The sequence below is a fragment of the Macrobrachium nipponense genome, chromosome 19, assembly GCF_015104395.2.
Source record: "Macrobrachium nipponense isolate FS-2020 chromosome 19, ASM1510439v2, whole genome shotgun sequence".
NCBI classification, from domain to species: Eukaryota; Metazoa; Arthropoda; class Malacostraca; order Decapoda; family Palaemonidae; genus Macrobrachium; species Macrobrachium nipponense.
The window spans coordinates 48,924,799-48,932,298 of NC_061088.1; positions in this window are offsets into that span (position 1 = coordinate 48,924,799).

Below are 7,500 nucleotides of genomic sequence, written 5' to 3' on the forward strand. Positions count from 1 at the left end.
TCGGACGCTACCTATTCAAGCCTTGAAATAACAAAAAAAAATTTACTTTAAAACCATTGTTTCATAGGAGCGTGCTCCGTAAACATACGTCTAAGGTAACAACAAATAAGTGATTAACAATGACATAAAAAAGGTTTTCTGTTAACCCCCATACCTGTTGGGACATATTCATTAAACAAAAGATAAATGCATGGAAAACTATAGATCCATGTTTGGTTAATAATAATGATTTAGTGGTAACCCCAAAATTCAATAAAAAGGTTAAAAAATCGAAAGATTAACAAATGAGATACATGATTAATATGATAACAAAAGGTAACCTGGAATTAAGAATAATGGTTAACTAAAAGAATGATTATAGCATGATCATGGATAATTGGTTAAAAGAGTACTTGACACTCTTTTTGTAAATAGATAAATATAATTGTAACAATGGTATAAATAGTATAACTATGTCAATTCTGCAGAAATGCCAATATATAGGGGCCCTTGATTATATTTATTAGGTGCCCGGAAAAAATACCTTTAGGAACTATATTAATGTATAATATTGGGGGCTATTATGTTTTACTAGGGTGTCCCGGGAGATACGTTTAAACTGTTCAAATGCAAAAAGGCGTGAGTCTTTCTTGTCCCTACATTTTTGCCCAGCCTAACGGCACCGCTTTTCACACAACAACACAATTTCCCAAGGGGATTAAAAAATTACCCTAGGCCAACAAACTGAAGTGGCCAAGGTTCAGGCGGCCCTTAAACTCAAACGGGACGTTGAGTTTAAACGGGTTTACGTCATCTAGACGGGCCAATACGTTCCCTTGGAGATCCATTGCTGTTTACGCCTCAAGCCTACGCCAAGCAAAGAGGTTGACCGGCGATAACCAATATGGCCGTCACCGCTGAACACGGCTAGGCAGAATGTAGTAGCTGAAGATTTCTCCCAACCTGCATAAGTCGGTGGGACGCGTGGGTCATATCTCAGACCAGTTGCCGTTCAAAACCGAGAAGTCACTCGCGCGTTGTATGGGAGAGGTACGTGACGGGAATGATGTGGATGCCCAAGTGTACGTTCGGCCAAAAATACGCCTTTCTCACGTATTATCGTGTTGAACCCCTCTGACCGGTGTAGTTTGTAGAATGTCCCGTACAACCATCGGCTGCTACGAAGATAGTGGCATGGGCGGGGGTTCGGTACCGTCCGGACACACTACGTCGAATCCAGGCTTTATCCATAAACGGATCCAGGAACCATTATTCACCTGTAATTGAATTTATTTACCGTGAAAAAGGGATAAAGTTTCCCAGACAAAAACCTTCGCCTTGTATGAGAGAGAGAGCCGTTTTTAGCACAGATGCCTAACTCACATGGAATCCGTTTGATATAGGATAGAATTCAAACAAAAGAGTCAGCTCTGTACAAAATTTTATTATTCATGGCTTCTTTGAACAGTGAGTGGGAGTTTATCTAAGGTCTTTAATGACTGTAAATGGATTCTTATCAGAAGAAACTCAGTACATGCCCCGTTTTAAATTGGATTAGATTACTGGATTTGAGTTATTCGTCATGAAAGTAGGAAACGGTGCTATTTTGTTTTATGATTGCCAAAAGCATCGGAAGAATCAAAAGGAAATTTGTGATTCAATAATTCTATAATTTTCAAACGCTGACCTAACATTAGGGCTTAGAATAAAGAAACTCTACTTTATGGGCGTCTAATAAAGGAATATAATCCTAGTTCTTTTCCCGTCCGTTTTCCAAAGTTAACGTCAGAGCTTTAATAGGCATGAGGTGAGGAGATAACACACCCTTTGATTGCTAACGTAATCGCTTCAAACGCTAATCTTTTGACTTCTCAATAAAAATGTGATATTTTCACCACGGATATGATCTATTGTTTCGAACTATAGTAAGCTAACGTAGCCAGGCAAATGGTTGAACTTTCCATGGACCTGATTCTGATAATTATTTGAAATTGTCATTAACGATACTCAGTATTTGATTGATTGAAGATAACTGGATGCGAAGTTTCAGACAAAGCCCAATTCGGTTTTGTGTTGCAAGAACTCAATTATTTATTTTGATTATTTATCTTAGGCGATTTTGAAACAAATTCTAAGCCTAGATTCGCAAATGATCCTAAGATGTTTAGTCCAGCCAGGAACTAAGCGGGCTTTGCGGCGATTCAAGAGTATTGTGCACCGCACAGGAACCACAATCAGCAGGTCACGAGCGGAGTTCTTTTCTGCCTTCAGCGGTTTTATTTTGTATGGTCATTAAAGACAACAAATTTCCGCGACGCTTAGTGTGTTTTGAGCTAGCGAAATCTCTGAGTTAGCATGAAAAATTACGGTTCGTGCATTTCCTTAAGCCGAAAATAGCAAAACCTCATCAAGGTCATTCTCTTTAAGTTAAGGAACGGTCATTCTTCAGGCAAGAAAATCGCATTGACATATCTACGTTCTATAAACAAATATTACTGGACAACGGATGGCAATACATCAATCTATTCTCTCGATAATCGAGCCATGATTAAACTTTCTATTTCTTTAGTCCTAGCGCTCTTTTCCATACAACAAAGATGTCTGAATTACACACAATAATCACTCCTAACCAATGAACAGATTCATTTTGTTTTGAAAACCTGCAATGAGTACAAAAACATATGTTAATAACTCCGGGTCGTAAAAGAATAGGTTTACATTACCCAATATGATATTAATGGACATAATATATAAATTATTATTTACAAGTTTCATAAATACACCCAAAATTTTTTCCCTCACTCCCATCTACCTTAGATTATGATATGTGCCAAATGGGACTATCCTTTCACATCAGTGGGTTTGGATACATTTGAACCCTCCCATAACTCTATTAGCCGTTAAAATTTTCGAAAATGTTAAAACGGCCTTCAAACTTAGGCTGTCAGTTTATAATGTTAAACCTTTACGTTACGTTGATACTTGTATGTGTACCCATGGATCGCCCACGGCATCAGTTCTAGTGGCCTTAGCTAATTTTATCATGATTTTTTTCATTATTATTTGTTGGCTTCTTATTTAGATTCTTACGAATTATATTGCAATATCGACCTTATGCTTGCATCCAAACAAATTCCTTTATGAGGATGTTTGATTTTTAAATTAGTTGGTAAGGCTTTAAGGATGTGGAAAAAGGCGTTCGGGCCGGGATACCGTACATGCCTGCCCGGTGCGGTGTACAATTTTAAAGACACATGATACGATGTGATTAAGTGTGCTTAGTACCGCAGGTATGGCAATGTCCAAGTTGGGGTTCTGCCCCCCCCCTAAGGTGACCCTTAAAATGTTTCAAAACCTTACGATTTAGACCGTTTCCACGCAGCCCAGTTAGGACTCTGGGTGATAGATCATTGGTATTGATTTTCTTTATACAAAGGACATAATTGCGCACAAGGGAGTTAAGGAAATGATTATTGGAAACTCCCCGCCCAGACGTTCTTGAGATAATGATGTGGTGGAATTCCATGTTTTACAAATGTTAAGCACTCTGTAAAAACTTCCATAGCGCACTCGACCACGGTTTTTGTTTTTAAGCGCTATTAAAGTTCTGTATACTCGAGTCAAAGCGTCGATTAATTACTAGGAGGTGCTTAATTTCCTCTGTCTGACTCGTAAATTAAAAATCCTGTTAATAAATCTAAATGTACTCTTTCAAAGGGTTGATTTGGCACGGGGTTAAGCCCCTAGGCTGACAGGTGTCTTCGTGTGGCCCTTTGTATTCTTTTGGACAAGTGCGACAATTTGCTATGTGCTTTTTTTATATCTGTAAGCAATCGTTTATGCCAAGAAAATAAGGATTTTTTGGCATTTCTGTGACATCAAGGTGGATACAACCTGGGTGTCCCGTGCAGTGGGGATTTGCATGCCACCAATTTTAAGACAGTGGGTATTGAGTGAGATAGTGGCACCAGCACCTGGTTGTTATTCAGCTGCGCGGGTTGGGTTGCGGGTTTTCCTCGTCACGGATCGACACAGGATATTGTCCTGTATGATAATAATTCTGCTGCTTATACTTTTAAGGTATGCCATTTTCCTTCGGATTTACCGTTTTAACGCAATGATGATTTTTTCTATTTGCGGATCTTTTTCTTTCGTTCCGCCTGTAATTAAAGTTTCAGCACTCCCAGCACCCAGATCCTTTTCACCTGTTCAAGATATAGTTTAACCAATGGGCGTGGAGGTTGAGGATTGGTTGAGATCATCTATTAATTCAGCTAATAAGCTCGGCGGTACAAGATGAAGAGGGGTTGCGTGATGAATGGCGTCAGCAATGATATTGCTTTCACAGGTAAAATACCCGATCCTCCCGCGCCAAAGTCCATGAATGATCATGTTGCCACCGAGTTCGCTTGGGGCTGTGGACACTAAAGCCTTTAAGAAGGAAGTCGGTTAGGGGTCTTATGTATCAGTGGGAGAACTTTGATTTTGGGATAAAACCGTATATTATGAATTTAAATTAAATGCACGAGTGAATTAACAATAGCGTAGCCCGTTCCTTGTCTATTACTGCGGTATTTACTTTCGGAATGGTCTCAGTTTTACGTGAATAAAAAGCTATAGGGAGGAAAAAAAAACTGTTTATCATATTGTTGAAGGCAAATACCCCACCTACGCCAAGGGTCTGAGGCGTCTGTGGCTATGAAACAAAAATTCCTTACCGAAGGTCATGGAAATTTTCAAGATAGGAGAAACTACACAGTTCAATCTTTCAATTTATTCGAAACGCCTGGTTGATGCATTTTCAGACCATACGAAAAATCTACGCACCCTTTTTTATAAGAATCGGTTAGGGGAAGCAGGCTCATGATTGAGTAGTTGCGTATATAAAGCGCGGGATAGTAGCGCTACAGCCTAAAAAAATTGCTGTATTTCCCTTTGACGTTAGTAGGTGTCGGAAAGTTACCGGTAGAGCCGACAAAACCTTATCATGTACGACTTTAAGACCTTCACTAGAAAACCGTGATGAAACCTAAAATAGAACTAGTTTACGGTTTTCAAAAAATTCAACACTTACTTATCTTTACCCTTAAATTATGCTGCCTTTAGTTCTTTGGTATGCATTAACTCTAAATTTACGGTAAAATGTGCTTCTTCTAATTGTGTTGGAAAAGATTACTAGGTCGTCCCATGTATGGCATGTAGGATATCTCCTAATCAAAAGTCATCCAAAACACGATGTTTATCATACGAGTAAAAAGTTATCAGGAGCACAACGTAAACCAAAAGGCATTACGCCAAAAAAATTCGTAAATTGTCCCTGGCTGTGCTGAAGGCAGGTATGGATGGGATACTCTCTTGTTTCCAAACGGAATCTGATGAAATCCTTTTAGTAAGTCTAAGCTGTGAAATATTGGTTCTTTGACCTCAGTAGAGAACTAGGATATCATCGCGGTACATGGTACATGCGGGAATCTGTCAGGGGATTTGTTTTCGTCATTTAAACGACGAAAAATCTACGCATAATCCGCCAAAGTTCGATCCTTTTTTCGGGTACTACTATTAACGGAAAATTATAAGGGCGGTTTGATTTGATTTCCTAATGACTCCTTCTTTTAAACATTGTTTTACCTAATTCCTTCTGTTATCTCATTCTGAAATTTCATAGGAAGTCGGTACGAAGGTACATAGATTACTTTATGTTTGTCCCCCCTTGAGCCTTACTTATGTGGTGCATAGATGACATCCGTTTTTCCTTAAGGTTCCATCCGTACCGTAGTGGCAAAAAAACATCATGATATTTAGTTAAAACGATTCAAGAATTTCTGCTGAATTTCTTCTTCTTGAATGTCCCTTATTGATTTTGTTCTTTTATTTAAGATTGCAAAAGGGGTTCATCCGCAACTGATTGAGCGTGATTTTATCTCAGCTACGGTAAGGAATGCGATGTTTATAAAACTTCGGCAATCCAAGATAATGTTGGTTTTTGGGATTACCTTAAAGTGGATATTCAAATGATTACAGACTTGCGATGTATTACATTGTTGTTGTGAGACCGACTGCAATAAAATGGCTTGGGTGACGCGGATAATCCGTGTTGTTTTCAGAGTTTCGGAAAAGGATTAATGTTTCAGATCCCTGGCAATGGTTCTCTTACACGACCACTAAATGTGTTTGAAGTTACGTTTAGGCTCCGAGAGTTTGCGTTGCAAGCTGATTATTAAACGGGTGGAGACGAGGAGTTGCTGTTGGGTTGGCCTGTTATTATTTTTTTTCTTGGTTCCATGATGGACAGGTGGGATTGGTTCTGTAATGTAAGTGACAAAATTCGTCTTGTCTCTTTATTATCTAAAACTGATTTAGGGTATTAGAAGACCTATAGAATTTCCCTTTGATATACACGCCGTGTTTTTGCAGGTGCTAAGATAATATTTTGAGTGCCCATAGACGGATATCCGATAATTACTGCGGGATACATATTAATGTTTTGTACAACGACAAAGGTATCAGCAAACGTGCGCTTACTGACCTTGTACTGTACATGAGTTACGCCTACAACATTTAATTCATTATTCCCTATGTCCTGAGAGCCTTATTCCGGACTTTTCTATAGGGAAATTTGAAAGAGTAAATGATGAGTCCTTAAATCCATGATATTACGTGGACTACCAGAATCAAAGAACAAAGTGAATGACTTATGGTCCAAATTTACTGCATGTAAGGTTGGTCGTAACTCGTCTTGACTAATAATTGCATGAATTTGTGCAAATCTACGGGAACCTGCACAGATTTTTTGATTCGGCGCCGTGTTTCATAGGAAAATCAATTGCCTCACAATGATCTGATAAATGGTTAAACTGATTATTTGATACAAAAGATGTTGATATTGATGACCCAACATCGCCCTCTCCCCCTTGGAGTGAACTACGTGGTATTTGTTTGTTTATCACACCTTGAAAATCGCTTGCCCTTGCGAGTTCTGGCTAGACGGCCCAGGAACAGAGGTACCTGAAGCACGATTTGTTTGTTTCTGCTGTTGTGCAGAATTTCCGTTTGGTTGTTTCTTCTTATAGTACTGAGGACCCTTCTTTTTATTTGCACTGGCAAACTGGTTGCGTGTTTGTAGCATTCTGCTGTTGATTCCTCGAGTAGCAACGGTTATATGAATGAGTTGAAACTATTGTGTATTGAACAAAAACGCGTCCGACAGTCTGAAATCATGTGAACCTGGTCGTTTTACAGTTATAACAAACCATTCCTGCAACTTGATTATTATTATGTACCACATTTACTTGTTGTGGCTTGTTCTCATTTTTTGCAAAAACTTGAATGAGCGAAGGATCTAGGTCGGTACATTTAGACATGTGTTTTTTGATTTGTTTATACACATCTAATTCCGTACTGTGCTGGGCTGCAATTTTTTATCAAAACACCGTACTAACGCTTCAGGCAACATTGCAGTGATAGACGTAAGGTAGATCAAACGGATAAAATCTTTCACTTTGATTTTGGCACTCGCAACCC